This window comes from Anthonomus grandis, chromosome 12 (assembly GCF_022605725.1).
Source record: "Anthonomus grandis grandis chromosome 12, icAntGran1.3, whole genome shotgun sequence".
Taxonomy (NCBI): Eukaryota; Metazoa; Arthropoda; class Insecta; order Coleoptera; family Curculionidae; genus Anthonomus; species Anthonomus grandis.
Window position 1 is genome coordinate 14,068,756 of NC_065557.1, and position 16,783 is coordinate 14,085,538.

At 38.6% G+C, this 16,783-nt stretch overlaps 1 long non-coding RNA gene across 9 annotated transcripts in view; it reads right to left on the reverse strand.

Annotated features, from left to right (window-relative positions):
- LOC126743211 (uncharacterized) overlaps positions 1 to 16,783 on the reverse strand; it is a 45,390-nt gene that overhangs the window by 12,634 nt on the left and 15,973 nt on the right. For 3 of the 9 annotated variants that reach the window (XR_007662817.1, XR_007662818.1, XR_007662819.1), the window contains exon 3: positions 9,820 to 9,922. The exons of 3 other annotated variants lie outside the window; for them this stretch is intronic. This is a non-coding gene — a long non-coding RNA (uncharacterized LOC126743211). Of the gene's footprint in view, positions 1 to 8,407; positions 8,566 to 9,071; positions 9,099 to 9,819; positions 9,923 to 13,970; positions 14,129 to 16,783 lie in introns of those variants that run through there. 3 more of the 9 variants (XR_007662813.1, XR_007662816.1, XR_007662811.1) reach the window with 3 other exon arrangements.

The window sequence follows — 16,783 nt, forward strand, 5'->3', positions numbered from 1 at the left end:
CGAAACTAAGACAAAGCTGTTGGAATTTTCTCGATAGCTCCCATAGAAGCCGAGATATAGGCCTTCAAAGTTTGGGTTTTTTCATTTTTCGGGTATACCCCCCCGTATCGAATTTTTCACCAAAAATTGATTTTTTTCGAATTTGAATTATTTATACCAGCGGCTTGTTCCCATCACCTACAACACGAAAACATTGGGTTATAATGAATTTCGATAAAAACTAAGGGAATTATAGCACTTTGAAAATGCGAAAAATCGATTTTCTTTAAACCCAAAAATAGCTATAGAAACCGCTATCAGCGGCTTATTCCTATCACCTACATTACGAAAACACCGGGTTATAACGAAATTCGACCAGAACAAGTGGAATTATGGCTTTTTGAAAATTCGGAAAAAAGTCAATTTTTTACCCCGTTTTTGAGCCCAAAAATGGGCCACAAAAATGCGAGATCTCAGCTAATATGGGAGCTACGACCTTGCGGATGGCCTCGTTGGATTCAGAAGGACGAAACTAAGACAAAATCGTTGGAATTTTTCCGATAGCTCCCATAGAAGCCGAGATATAGGCCTTCAAAGTTCAGGTTTTTTCATTTTTCGGGTATACCCCCCCGTATCGAATTTTTGACCAAAAATTTTTTTTTTTCGAAATTGAATTAACTATACCAGCGGCTTATTCCCATCACCTATAACACGAAAAACTGGGTTATAATGAATTTCGAAAAAAACTAACGGAATTATAGCACTTTGAAAATGCGAAAAATCGATTTTCTTTAAACCCAAAAATAGCTATAGAAACCCCTATCAGCGGCTTATTCATATCACCTACATTACCAAAACACCGGGTTATAACGGAATTCGACCAGAACAAGTGGAATTATAGCTCTTTGAAAATTCGGGAAAAAGTCAATTTTCGACCCCGTTTTTGAGCCCAAAAATGGGCCACAAAAATGCAAGATCTCAGCTAATATGGGAGCTACGACCTTGCGGATGGCCTCGTTGAATTCAGAAGGACGAAACTAAGACAAAGCTGTTGGAATTTTCCCGATAGCTCCCATAGAAGCCGAGATATAGGCCTTCAAAGTTTGGGTTTTTTCATTTTTCGGGTATACCCCCCCGTATCGAATTTTTCACCAAAAATTGATTTTTTTCGAATTTGAATTAACTATACCAGCGGCTTGTTCCCATCACCTACAACACGAAAACATTGGGTTATAATAAATTTCGATAAAAACTAAGGGAATTATAGCACTTTGAAAATGCGAAAAATCGATTTTCTTTAAACCCAAAAATAGCTATAGAAACCGCTATCAGCGGCTTATTCCTATCACCTACATTACGAAAACACCGGGTTATAACGAAATTCGACCAGAACAAGTGGAATTATGGCTTTATGAAAATTCGGAAAAAAGTCAATTTTTTACCCCGTTTTTGAGCCCAAAAATGGGCCACAAAAATGCGAGATCTCAGCTAATATGGGAGCTACGACCTTGCGGATGGCCTCGTTGGATTCAGAAGGACGAAACTAAGTTAAAATCGTTGGAATTTTCCCGATAGCTCCCATAGAAGCCGAGATATAGGCCTTCAAAGTTCGGGTTTTTTCATTTTTCGGGTATACCCCCCCGTATCGAATTTTTCACCAAAAATTGATTTTTTTCGAATTTGAATTAACTATACCAGCGGCTTGTTCCCATCACCTACAACACGAAAACACTGGGTTATAATGAATTTCGATAAAAACTAAGGGAATTATAGCACTTTGAAAATGCAAAAAATCGATTTTCTTTAAACCCAAAAATAGCCATAGAAACCCCTATCAGCGGCTTATTCCCATCACCTACATCACGAAAACACCGGGTTATAACGGAATTCGACCAGAACAAGTGGAATTATAGCTCTTTGAAAATTCGGAAAAAAGTCAATTTTCGACCCCGTTTTTGAGCCCAAAAATGGGCCACAAAAATGCAAGATCTCAGCTAATATGGGAGCTACGACCTTGCGGATGGCCTCGTTGGATTCAGAAGGACGAAACTAAGACAAAGCTGTTGGAATTTTCCCGATAGCTCCCATAGAAGCCGAGATATAGGCCTTCAAAGTTTGGGTTTTTTCATTTTTCGGGTATACCCCCCCGTATCGAATTTTTCACCAAAAATTGATTTTTTTCGAATTTGAATTAACTATACCAGCGGCTTGTTCCCATCACCTACAACACGAAAACATTGGGTTATAATGAATTTCGATAAAAACTAAGGGAATTATAGCACTTTGAAAATGCGAAAAATCGATTTTCTTTAAACCCAAAAATAGCTATAGAAACCCCTATCAGCGGCTTATTCCCATCACCTACATTACCAAAACACCGGGTTATAACGGAATTCGACCAGAACAAGTGGAATTATAGCTCTTTGAAAATTCGGGAAAAAGTCAATTTTCGACCCCGTTTTTGAGCCCAAAAATGGGCCACAAAAATGCGAGATCTCAGCTAATATGGGAGCTACGACCTTGCGGATGGCCTCGTTGGATTCAGAAGGACGAAACTAAGACAAAATCGTTGGAATTTTCCCGATAGCTCCCATAGAAGCCGAGATATAGGCCTTCAAAATTCGGGTTTTTTCATTTTTCGGGTATACCCCCCCGTATCGAATTTTTCACCAAAAATTGATTTTTTTCGAATATGAACTAACTATACCAGCGGCTTGTTCCCATCACCTACAACACGAAAACACTGGGTTATAATGAATTTCGATAAAAACTAAGGGAATTATAGCACTTTGAAAATGCGAAAAATCGATTTTCTTTAAACCCAAAAATAGCTATAGAAACCCCTATCAGCGGCTTATTCCCATCACCTACATTACCAAAACACCGGGTTATAACGAAATTCGACCAGAACAAGTGGAATTATGGCTTTTTGAAAATTCGGAAAAAAGTCAATTTTCGACCCCGTTTTTGAGCCCAAAAATGGGCCACAAAAATGCGAGATCTCAGCTAATATGGAGCTACGACCTTGCGGATGGCCTCGTTGGATTCAGAAGGACGAAACTAAGACAAAGCTGTTGGAATTTTCCCGATAGCTCCCATAGAAGCCGAGATATAGGCCTTCAAAGTTTGGGTTTTTTCATTTTTCGGGTATACCCCCCCGTATCGAATTTTTGACCAAAAATTTTTTTTTTCGAAATTGAATTAACTATACCAGCGGCTTATTCCCATCACCTATAACACGAAAAACTGGGTTATAATGAATTTCGATAAAAACTAAGGGAATTATAGCACTTTGAAAATGCGAAAAATCGATTTTCTTTAAACCCAAAAATAGCTATAGAAACCCCTATCAGCGGCTTATTCCCATCACCTACATTACCAAAACACCGGGTTATAACGGAATTCGACCAGAACAAGTGGAATTATAGCTCTTTGAAAATTCGGGAAAAAGTCAATTTTCGACCCCGTTTTTGAGCCCAAAAATGGGCCACAAAAATGCAAGATCTCAGCTAATATGGGAGCTACGACCTTGCGGATGGCCTCGTTGGATTCAGAAGGACGAAACTAAGACAAAATCGTTGGAATTTTCCCGATAGCTCCCATAGAAGCCGAGATATAGGCCTTCAAAGTTCGGGTTTTTTCATTTTTTGGGTATACCCCCCCGTATCGAATTTTTCACCAAAAATTGATTTTTTTCGAATATGAACTAACTATACCAGCGGCTTGTTCCCATCACCTACAACACGAAAACACTGGGTTATAATGAATTTCGATAAAAACTAAGGGAATTATAGCACTTTGAAAATGCAAAAAATCGATTTTCTTTAAACCCAAAAATAGCTATAGAAACCCCTATCAGCGGCTTATTCTCATCACCTACATTACGAAAACACCGGGTTATAACGGAATTCGACCAGAACAAGTGGAATTATAGCTCTTTGAAAATTCGGAAAAAAGTCAATTTTTTACCCCGTTTTTGAGCCCAAAAATGGGCCACAAAAATGCGAGATCTCAGCTAATATGGGAGCTACGACCTTGCGGATGGCCTCGTTGGATTCAGAAGGACGAAACTAAGTTAAAATCGTTGGAATTTTCCCGATAGCTCCCATAGAAGCCGAGATATAGGCCTTCAAAGTTCGGGTTTTTTCATTTTTCGGGTATACCCCCCCGTATCGAATTTTTCACCAAAAATTGATTTTTTTCGAATTTGAATTAACTATACCAGCGGCTTGTTCCTATCACCTACAACACGAAAACATTGGGTTATAATGAATTTCGATAAAAACTAAGGGAATTATAGCACTTTGAAAATGCGAAAAATCGATTTTCTTTAAACCCAAAAATAGCTATAGAAACCCCTATCAGCGGCTTATTCCCATCACCTACATTACCAAAACACCGGGTTATAACGGAATTCGACCAGAACAAGTGGAATTATAGCTCTTTGAAAATTCGTGAAAAAGTCAATTTTCGACCCCGTTTTTGAGCCCAAAAATGGGCCACAAAAATGCAAGATCTCAGCTAATATGGGAGCTACGACCTTGCGGATGGCCTCGTTGGATTCAGAAGGACGAAACTAAGACAAAGCCGTTGGAATTTTCCCGATAGCTCCCATAGAAGCCGAGATATAGGCCTTCAAAGTTTGGGTTTTTTCATTTTTCGGGTATACCCCCCCGTATCGAATTTTTGACCAAAAATTTTTTTTTTTCGAAATTGAATTAACTATACCAGCGGCTTATTCCCATCACCTATAACACGAAAAACTGGGTTATAAAGAATTTCGATAAAAACTAAGGGAATTATAGCACTTTGAAAATGCGAAAAATCGATTTTCTTTAAACCCAAAAATAGCTATAGAAACCCCTATCAGCGGCTTATTCCCATCACCTACATTACCAAAACACCGGGTTATAACGGAATTCGACCAGAACAAGTGGAATTATAGCTCTTTGAAAATTCGGGAAAAAGTCAATTTTCGACCCCGTTTTTGAGCCCAAAAATGGGCCACAAAAATGCAAGATCTCAGCTAATATGGGAGCTACGACCTTGCGGATGGCCTCGCTGGATTCAGAAGGACGAAACTAAGACAAAATCGTTGGAATTTTCCCGATAGCTCCCATAGAAGCCGAGATATAGGCCTTCAAAGTTTGGGTTTTTTCATTTTTCGGGTATACCCCCCCGTATCGAATTTTTCACCAAAAATTGATTTTTTTCGAATTTGAATTAACTATACCAGCGGCTTGTTCCCATCACCTACAACACGAAAACATTGGGTTATAATGAATTTCGATAAAAACTAAGGGAATTATAGCACTTTGAAAATGCGAAAAATCGATTTTCTTTAAACCCAAAAATAGCTATAGAAACCGCTATCAGCGGCTTATTCCTATCACCTACATTACCAAAACACCGGGTTATAACGGAATTTGACCAGAACAAGTGGAATTATAGCTCTTTGAAAATTCGGGAAAAAGTCAATTTTCGACCCCGTTTTTGAGCCCAAAAATGGGCCACAAAAATGCAAGATCTCAGCTAATATGGGAGCTACGACCTTGCGGATGGCCTCGTTGAATTCAGAAGGACGAAACTAAGACAAAGCTGTTGGAATTTTCCCGATAGCTCCCATAGAAGCCGAGATATAGGCCTTCAAAGTTTGGGTTTTTTCATTTTTCGGGTATACCCCCCCGTATCGAATTTTTCACCAAAAATTGATTTTTTTCGAATTTGAATTAACTATACCAGCGGCTTGTTCCCATCACCTACAACACGAAAACATTGGGTTATAATAAATTTCGATAAAAACTAAGGGAATTATAGCACTTTGAAAATGCGAAAAATCGATTTTCTTTAAACCCAAAAATAGCTATAGAAACCGCTATCAGCGGCTTATTCCTATCACCTACATTACGAAAACACCGGGTTATAACGAAATTCGACCAGAACAAGTGGAATTATGGCTTTTTGAAAATTCGGAAAAAAGTCAATTTTTTACCCCGTTTTTGAGCCCAAAAATGGGCCACAAAAATGCGAGATCTCAGCTAATATGGGAGCTACGACCTTGCGGATGGCCTCGTTGGATTCAGAAGGACGAAACTAAGTTAAAATCGTTGGAATTTTCCCGATAGCTCCCATAGAAGCCGAGATATAGGCCTTCAAAGTTCGGGTTTTTTCATTTTTCGGGTATACCCCCGCGTATCGAATTTTTTACCAAAAATTGATTTTTTTCGAATTTGAATTAACTATACCAGCGGCTTGTTCCCATCACCTACAACACGAAAACACTGGGTTATAATGAATTTCGATAATAACTAAGGGAATTATAGCACTTTGAAAATGCGAAAAATCGATTTTCTTTAAACCCAAAAATAGCTATAGAAACCATTATCAGCGGCTTATTCCCATCACCTACATTACGAAAACACCGGGTTATATCGAAATTCGACCAGAACAAGTGGAATTATGGCTTTATGAAAATTCGGAAAAAAGTCAATTTTTTACCCCGTTTTTGAGCCCAAAAATGGGCCACAAAAATGCGAGATCTCAGCTAATATGGGAGCTACGACCTTGCGGATGGCCTCGTTGGATTCAGAAGGACGAAACTAAGTTAAAATCGTTGGAATTTTCCCGATAGCTCCCATAGAAGCCGAGATATAGGCCTTCAAAGTTCGGGTTTTTTCATTTTTCGGGTATACCCCCGCGTATCGAATTTTTCACCAAAAATTGATTTTTTTCGAATTTGAATTAACTATACCAGCGGCTTGTTCCCATCACCTACAACACGAAAACACTGGGTTATAATGAATTTCGATAAAAACTAAGGGAATTATAGCACTTTGAAAATGCGAAAAATCGATTTTCTTTAAACCCAAAAATAGCTATAGAAACCATTATCAGCGGCTTATTCCCATCACCTACATTACGAAAACACCGGGTTATATCGAAATTCGACCAGAACAAGTGGAATTATGGCTTTATGAAAATTCGGAAAAAAGTCAATTTTTTACCCCGTTTTTGAGCCCAAAAATGGGCCACAAAAATGCGAGATCTCAGCTAATATGGGAGCTACGACCTTGCGGATGGCCTCGTTGGATTCAGAAGGACGAAACTAAGTTAAAATCGTTGGAATTTTCCCGATAGCTCCCATAGAAGCCGAGATATAGGCCTTCAAAGTTCGGGTTTTTTCATTTTTCGGGTATACCCCCCCGTATCGAATTTTTCACCAAAAATTGATTTTTTTCGAATTTGAATTAACTATACCAGCGGCTTGTTCCCATCACCTACAACACGAAAACACTGGGTTATAATGAATTTCGATAAAAACTAAGGGAATTATAGCACTTTGAAAATGCGAAAAATCGATTTTCTTTAAACCCAAAAATAGCTATAGAAACCCCTATCAGCGGCTTATTCCCATCACCTACATTACCAAAACACCGGGTTATAACGGAATTCGACCAGAACAAGTGGAATTATAGCTCTTTGAAAATTCGGGAAAAAGTCAATTTTCGACCCCGTTTTTGAGCCCAAAAATGGGCCACAAAAATGCAAGATCTCAGCTAATATGGGAGCTACGACCTTGCGGATGGCCTCGTTGGATTCAGAAGGACGAAACTAAGACAAAGCCGTTGGAATTTTCCCGATAGCTCCCATAGAAGCCGAGATATAGGCCTTCAAAGTTTGGGTTTTTTCATTTTTCGGGTATACCCCCCCGTATCGAATTTTTGACCAAAAATTTTTTTTTTTCGAAATTGAATTAACTATACCAGCGGCTTATTCCCATTACCTATAACACGAAAAACTGGGTTATAAAGAATTTCGATAAAAACTAAGGGAATTATAGTACTTTGAAAATGCGAAAAATCGATTTTCTTTAAACCCAAAAATAGCTATAGAAACCCCTATCAGCGGCTTATTCCCATCACCTACATTACCAAAACACCGGGTTATAACGGAATTCGACCAGAACAAGTGGAATTATAGCTCTTTGAAAATTCGGGAAAAAGTCAATTTTCGACCCCATTTTTGAGCCCAAAAATGGGCCACAAAAATGCAAGATCTCAGCTAATATGGGAGCTACGACCTTGCGGATGGCCTCGTTGGATTCAGAAGGACGAAACTAAGACAAAATCGTTGGAATTTTCCCGATAGCTCCCATAGAAGCAGAGATATAGGCCTTCAAAGTTCGGGTTTTTTCATTTTTCGGGTATACCCCCCCGTATCGAATTTTTCACCAAAAATTGATTTTTTTCGAATTTGAATTAACTATACCAGCGGCTTGTTCCCATCACCTACAACACGAAAACACTGGGTTATAATGAATTTCGATAAAAACTAAGGGAATTATAGCACTTTGAAAATGCAAAAAATCGATTTTCTTTAAACCCAAAAATAGCTATAGAAACCCCTATCAGCGGCTTATTCCCATCACCTACATTACGAAAACACCGGGTTATAACGGAATTCGACCAGAACAAGTGGAATTATAGCTCTTTGAAAATTCGGAAAAAAGTCAATTTTCGACCCCGTTTTTGAGCCCAAAAATGGGCCACAAAAATGCAAGATCTCAGCTAATATGGGAGCTACGACCTTGCGGATGGCCTCGTTGAATTCAGAAGGACGAAACTAAGACAAAGCTGTTGGAATTTTCCCGATAGCTCCCATAGAAGCCGAGATATAGGCCTTCAAAGTTTGGGTTTTTTCATTTTTCGGGTATACCCCCCCGTATCGAATTTTTCACCAAAAATTGATTTTTTTCGAATTTGAATTAACTATACCAGCGGCTTGTTCCCATCACCTACAACACGAAAATATTGGGTTATAATGAATTTCGATAAAAACTAAGGGAATTATAGCACTTTGAAAATGCGAAAAATCGATTTTCTTTAAACCCAAAAATAGCTATAGAAACCCCTATCAGCGGCTTATTCCCATCACCTACATTACCAAAACACCGGGTTATAACGGAATTCGACCAGAACAAGTGGAATTATAGCTCTTTGAAAATTCGGGAAAAAGTCAATTTTCGACCCCGTTTTTGAGCCCAAAAATGGGCCACAAAAATGCAAGATCTCAGCTAATATGGGAGCTACGACCTTGCGGATGGCCTCGTTGGATTCAGAAGGACGAAACTAAGACAAAATCGTTGGAATTTTCCCGATAGCTCCCATAGAAGCAGAGATATAGGCCTTCAAAATTTGGGTTTTTTCATTTTTCGGGTATACCCCCCCGTATCGAATTTTTGACCAAAAATTTTTTTTTTCGAAATTGAATTAACTATACCAGCGGCTTATTCCCATCACCTATAACACGAAAAACTGGGTTATAATGAATTTCGATAAAAACTAAGGGAATTATAGCACTTTGAAAATGCGAAAAATCGATTTTCTTTAAACCCAAAAATAGCTATAGAAACCCCTATCAGCGGCTTATTCCCATCACCTACATTACCAAACCACCGGGTTATAGCGGAATTCGACCAGAACAAGTGGAATTATAGCTCTTTGAAAATTCGGGAAAAAGTCAATTTTCGACCCCGTTTTTGAGCCCAAAAATGGGCCACAAAAATGCAAGATCTCAGCTAATATGGGAGCTACGACCTTGCGGATGGCCTCGTTGGATTCAGAAGGACGAAACTAAGACAAAATCGTTGGAATTTTCCCGATAGCTCCCATAGAAGCCGAGATATAGGCCTTCAAAGTTTGGGTTTTTTCATTTTTCGGGTATACCCCCCCGTATCGAATTTTTCACCAAAAATTGATTTTTTTCGAATTTGAATTAACTATACCAGCGGCTTATTCCCATCACCTATAACACGAAAAACTGGGTTATAATGAATTTCGATAAAAACTAAGGGAATTATAGCACTTTAAAAATGCGAAAAATCGATTTTCTTTAAACCCAAAAATAGCTATAGAAACCCCTATCAGCGGCTTATTCATATCACCTACATTACCAAAACACCAGGTTATAACGGAATTCGACCAGAACAAGTGGAATTATAGCTCTTTGAAAATTCGGGAAAAAGTCAATTTTCGACCCCGTTTTTGAGCCCAAAAATGGGCCACAAAAATGCAAGATCTCAGCTAATATGGGAGCTACGACCTTGCGGATGGCCTCGTTGAATTCAGAAGGACGAAACTAAGACAAAGCTGTTGGAATTTTCCCGATAGCTCCCATAGAAGCCGAGATATAGGCCTTCAAAGTTTGGGTTTTTTCATTTTTCGGGTATACCCCCCCGTATCGAATTTTTCACCAAAAATTGATTTTTTTCGAATTTGAATTAACTATACCAGCGGCTTGTTCCCATCACCTACAACACGAAAACACTGGGTTATAATGAATTTCGATAAAAACTAAGGGAATTATAGCACTTTGAAAATGCGAAAAATCGATTTTCTTTAAACCCAAAAATAGCTATAGAAACCGCTATCAGCGGCTTATTCCTATCACCTACATTACAAAAACACCGGGTTATAACAAAATTCGACCAGAACAAGTGGAATTATGGCTTTTTGAAAATTCGGAAAAAAGTCAATTTTTTACCCCGTTTTTGAGCCCAAAAATGGGCCACAAAAATGCGAGATCTCAGCTAATATGGGAGCTACGACCTTGCGGATGGCCTCGTTGGATTCAGAAGGACGAAACTAAGACAAAATCGTTGGAATTTTCCCGATAGCTCCCATAGAAGCCGAAATATAGGCCTTCAAAGTTCGGGTTTTTTCATTTTTCGGGTAAACCCCCCCGTATCGAATTTTTCACCAAAAATTGATTTTTTTCGAATTTGAATTAACTATACCAGCGGCTTGTTCCCATCACCTACAACACGAAAACACTGGGTTATAATGAATTTCGATAAAAACTAAGGGAATTATAGCACTTTGAAAATGCAAAAAATCGATTTTCTTTAAACCCAAAAATAGCTATAGAAACCCCTATCAGCGGCTTATTCCCATCACCTACATTACGAAAACACTGGGTTATAACGGAATTCGACCAGAACAAGTGGAATTATAGCTCTTTGAAAATTCGGAAAAAAGTCAATTTTCGACCCCGTTTTTGAGCCCAAAAATGGGCCACAAAAATGCAAGATCTCAGCTAATATGGGAGCTACGACCTTGCGGATGGCCTCGTTGGATTCAGAAGGACGAAACTAAGACAAAGCTGTTGGAATTTTCCCGATAGCTCCCATAGAAGCCGAGATATAGGCCTTCAAAGTTTGGGTTTTTTCATTTTTCGGGTATACCCCCCCGTATCGAATTTTTCACCAAAAATTGATTTTTTTCAAATTTGAATTAACTATACCAGCGGCTTGTTCCCATCACCTACAACACGAAAACATTGGGTTATAATGATTTTCGATAAAAACTAAGGGAATTATAGCACTTTGAAAATGCGAAAAATCGATTTTCTTTAAACCCAAAAATAGCTATAGAAACCGCTATCAGCGGCTTATTCCTATCACCTACATTACGAAAACACCGGGTTATACCGAAATTCGACCAGAACAAGTGGAATTATGGCTTTTTGAAAATTCGGAAAAAAGTCAATTTTTTACCCCGTTTTTGAGCCCAAAAATGGGCCACAAAAATGCGAGATCTTAGCTAATATGGGAGCTACGACCTTGCGGATGGCCTCGTTGGATTCAGAAGGACGAAACTAAGACAAAATCGTTGGAATTTTCCCGATAGCTCCCATAGAAGCCGAAATATAGGCCTTCAAAGTTCGGGTTTTTTCATTTTTCGGGTATACCCCCCCGTATCGAATTTTTCACCAAAAATTGATTTTTTTCGAATTTGAATTAACCATACCAGCGGCTTGTTCCCATCACCTACAACACGAAAACACTGGGTTATAATGAATTTCGATAAAAACTAAGGGAATTATAGCACTTTGAAAATGCAAAAAATCGATTTTCTTTAAACCCAAAAATAGCTATAGAAACCTCTATCAGCGGCTTATTCCCATCACCTACATTACGAAAACACTGGGTTATAACGGAATTCGACCAGAACAAGTTGAATTATAGCTCTTTGAAAATTCGGAAAAAAGTCAATTTTCGACCCCGTTTTTGAGCCCAAAAATGGGCCACAAAAATGCAAGATCTCAGCTAATATGGGAGCTACGACCTTGCGGATGGCCTCGTTGGATTCAGAAGGACGAAACTAAGACAAAGCTGTTGGAATTTTTCCGATAGCTCCCATAGAAGCCGAGATATAGGCCTTCAAAGTTTGGGTTTTTTCATTTTTCGGGTATACCCCCCCGTATCGAATTTTTCACCAAAAATAGATTTTTTTCAAATTTGAATTAACTATACCAGCGGCTTGTTCCCATCACCTACAACACGAAAACATTGGGTTATAATGAATTTCGATAAAAACTAAGGGAATTATAGCACTTTGAAAATGCGAAAAATCGATTTTCTTTAAACCCAAAAATAGCTATAGAAACCGCTATCAGCGGCTTATTCCTATCACCTACATTACGAAAACACCGGGTTATACCGAAATTCGACCAGAACAAGTGGAATTATGGCTTTTTGAAAATTCGGAAAAAAGTCAATTTTTTACCCCGTTTTTGAGCCCAAAAATGGGCCACAAAAATGCGAGATCTCAGCTAATATGGGAGCTACGACCTTGCGGATGGCCTCGTTGGATTCAAAAGGACGAAACTAAGACAAAATCGTTGGAATTTTCCCGATAGCTCCCATAGAAGCCGAGATATAGGCCTTCAAAGTTCGGGTTTTTTCATTTTTCGGGTATACCCCCCCGTATCGAATTTTTCACCAAAAATTGATTTTTTTCGAATTTGAATTAACTATACCAGCGGCTTGTTCCCATCACCTACAACACGAAAACACTGGGTTATAATGAATTTCGATAAAAACTAAGGGAATTATAGCACTTTGAAAATGCAAAAAATCGATTTTCTTTAAACCCAAAAATAGCTATAGAAACCCCTATCAGCGGCTTATTCCCATCACCTACATTACGAAAACACTGTGTTATAACGGAATTCGACCAGAACAAGTGGAATTATAGCTCTTTGAAAATTCGGAAAAAAGTCAATTTTCGACCCCGTTTTTGAGCCCAAAAATGGGCCACAAAAATGCAAGATCTCAGCTAATATGGGAGCTACGACCTTGCGGATAGCCCGGTTGGATTCAGAAGGACGAAACTAAGACAAAGCTGTTGGAATTTTCCCGATAGCTCCCATAGAAGCCGAGATATAGGCCTTCAAAGTTTGGGTTTTTTCATTTTTCGGGTATACCCCCCCGTATCGAATTTTTCACCAAAAATTGATTTTTTTCAAATTTGAATTAACTATACCAGCGGCTTGTTCCCATCACCTACAACACGAAAACATTGGGTTATAATGAATTTCGATAAAAACTAAGGGAATTATAGCACTTTGAAAATGCGAAAAATCGATTTTCTTTAAACCCAAAAATAGCTATAGAAACCGCTATCAGCGGCTTATTCCTATCACCTACATTACGAAAACACCGGGTTATACCGAAATTCGACCAGAACAAGTGGAATTATGGCTTTTTGAAAATTCGGAAAAAAGTCAATTTTTTACCCCGTTTTTGAGCCCAAAAATGGGCCACAAAAATGCGAGATCTCAGCTAATATGGGAGCTACGACCTTGCGGATGGCCTCGTTGGATTCAAAAGGACGAAACTAAGACAAAATCGTTGGAATTTTCCCGATAGCTCTCATAGAAGCCGAGATATAGGCCTTCAAAGTTCGTGTTTTTTCATTTTTCGGGTATACCCCCCCGTATCGAATTTTTCACCAAAAATTGATTTTTTTCGAATTTGAATTAACTATACCAGCGGCTTGTTCCCATCACCTACAACACGAAAACACTGGGTTATAATGAATTTCGATAAAAACTAAGGGAATTATAGCACTTTGAAAATGCAAAAAATCGATTTTCTTTAAACCCGAAAATAGCTATAGAAACCCCTATCAGCGGCTTATTCCCATCACCTACATTACGAAAACACCGGGTTATAACGGAATTCGACCAGAACAAGTGGAATTATAGCTCTTTGAAAATTCGGAAAAAAGTCAATTTTCGACCCCGTTTTTGAGCCCAAAAATGGGCCACAAAAATGCAAGATCTCAGCTAATATGGGAGCTACGACCTTGCGGATGGCCTCGTTGGATTCAGAAGGACGAAACTAAGACAAAGCTGTTGGAATTTTCCCGATAGCTCCCATAGAAGCCGAGATATAGGCCTTCAAAGTTTGGGTTTTTTCATTTTTCGGGTATACCCCCCCGTATCGAATTTTTCACCAAAAATTGATTTTTTTCGAATTTGAATTAACTATACCAGCGGCTTGTTCCCATCACCTACAACACGAAAACATTGGGTTATAATGAATTTCGATAAAAACTAAGGGAATTATAGCACTTTGAAAATGCGAAAAATCGATTTTCTTTAAACCCAAAAATAGCTATAGAAACCGCTATCAGCGACTTATTCCTATCACCTACATTACGAAAACACCGGGTTATAACAAAATTCGACCAGAACAAGTGGAATTATGGCTTTTTGAAAATTCGGAAAAAGTCAATTTTTTACCCCGTTTTTGAGCCCAAAAATGGGCCACAAAAATGCGAGATGTCAGCTAATATGGGAGCTACGACCTTGCGGATGGCCTCGTTGGATTCAGAAGGACGAAACTAAGACAAAATCGTTGGAATTTTCCCGATAGCTCCCATAGAAGCCGAGATATAGGCCTTTAAATTTCGGGTTTTTTCATTTTTCGGGTATACCCCCCCGTATCGAATTTTTCACCAAAAATTGATTTTTTTCGAATTTGAATTAACTATACCAGCGGCTTGTTCCCATCACCTACAACACGAAAACACTGGGTTATAATGAATTTCGATAAAAACTAAGGGAATTATAGCACTTTGAAAATGCAAAAAATCGATTTTCTTTAAACCCAAAAATAGCTATAGAAACCCCTATCAGCGGCTTATTCCCATCACCTACATTACGAAAACACCGGGTTATAACGGAATTCGACCAGAACAAGTGATATTATAGCTCTTTGAAAATTCGGAAAAAAGTCAATTTTCGACCCCGTTTTTGAGTCCAAAAATGGGCTACAAAAATGCAAGATCTCAGCTAATATGGGAGCTACGACCTTGCGGATGGCCTCGTCGGATTCAGAAGGACGAAACTAAGACAAAATCGTTGGAATTTTCCTGATAGCTCCCATAGAAGCCGAGATATAGGCCTTCAAAGTTCGGGTTTTTTCATTTTTCGGGTATACCCCCCCGTATCGAATTTTTCACCAAAAATTGATTTTTTTCGAATTTGAATTGACTATACCAGCGGCTTGTTCCCATCACCTACAACACGAAAACACCGGGTTATAACGAAATTCGACCAGAACAAGTGGAATTTTGGCTCTTTGAAAATTCGTAAAAAAGTCAATTTTTTACCCCGTTTTTGAGCCCAAAAATGGGCCACAAAAATGCGAGATCTCAGCTAATATGGGAGCTACGACCTTGCGGATGGCCTCGTTGGATTCAGAAGGACGAAACTAAGACAAAGCTGTTGGAATTTTCCCGATAGCTCCCATAGAAGCCGAGATATAGGCCTTCAAAGTTCGGGTTTTTTCATTTTTCGGGTATACCCCCCCGTATCGAATTTTTCACCAAAAATTGATTTTTTTCGAATTTGAATTAACTATACCAGCGGCTTGTTCCCATCACCTACAACACGAAAACACTGGGTTATAATGAATTTCGATAAAAACTAAGGGAATTATAGCACTTTGAAAATGCGAAAAATCGATTTTCTTTAAACCCAAAAATAGCTATAGAAACCATTATCAGCGGCTTATTCCCATCACCTACATTACGAAAACACCGGGTTATATCGAAATTCGACCAGAACAAGTGGAATTATGGCTTTATGAAAATTCGGAAAAAAGTCATTTTTTTTACCCCGTTTTTGAGCCCAAAAATGGGCCACAAAAATGCGAGATCTCAGCTAATATGGGAGCTACGACCTTGCGGATGGCCTCGTTGGATTCAGAAGGACGAAACTAAGACAAAATCGTTGGAATTTTCCCGATAGCTCCCATAGAAGCCGAGATATAGGCCTTCAAAGTTCGGGTTTTTTCATTTTTCGGGTATACCCCCCCGTATCGAATTTTTCACCAAAAATTGATTTTTTTCGAATTTGAATTAACTATACCAGCGGCTTGTTCCCATCACCTACAACACGAAAACATTGGGTTATAATGAATTTCGATAAAAACTAAGGGAATTATAGCACTTTGAAAATGCGAAAAATCGATTTTCTTTAAACCCAAAAATAGCTATATAAACCGCTATCAGCGGCTTATTCCTATCACTTACATTACGAAAACACCGGGTTATAACGAAATTCGACCAGAACAAGTGGAATTATGGCTTTTTGAAAATTCGGAAAAAAGTCAATTTTTTACCCCGTTTTTGAGCCCAAAAATGGGCCACAAAAATGCGAGATCTCAGCTAATATGGGAGCTACGACCTTGCGGATGGCCTCGTTGGATTCAGAAGGACGAAACTAAGACAAAGCTGTTGGAATTTTCCCGATAGCTCCCATAGAAGCCGAGATATAGGCCTTCAAAGTTTGGGTTTTTTCATTTTTCGGGTATACCCCCCCGTATCGAATTTTTCACCAAAAATTGATTTTTTTCGAATTTGAATTAACTATACCAGCGGCTTGTTCCCATCACCTACAACACGAAAACATTGGGTTATAATGAATTTCGATAAAAACTAAGGGAATTATA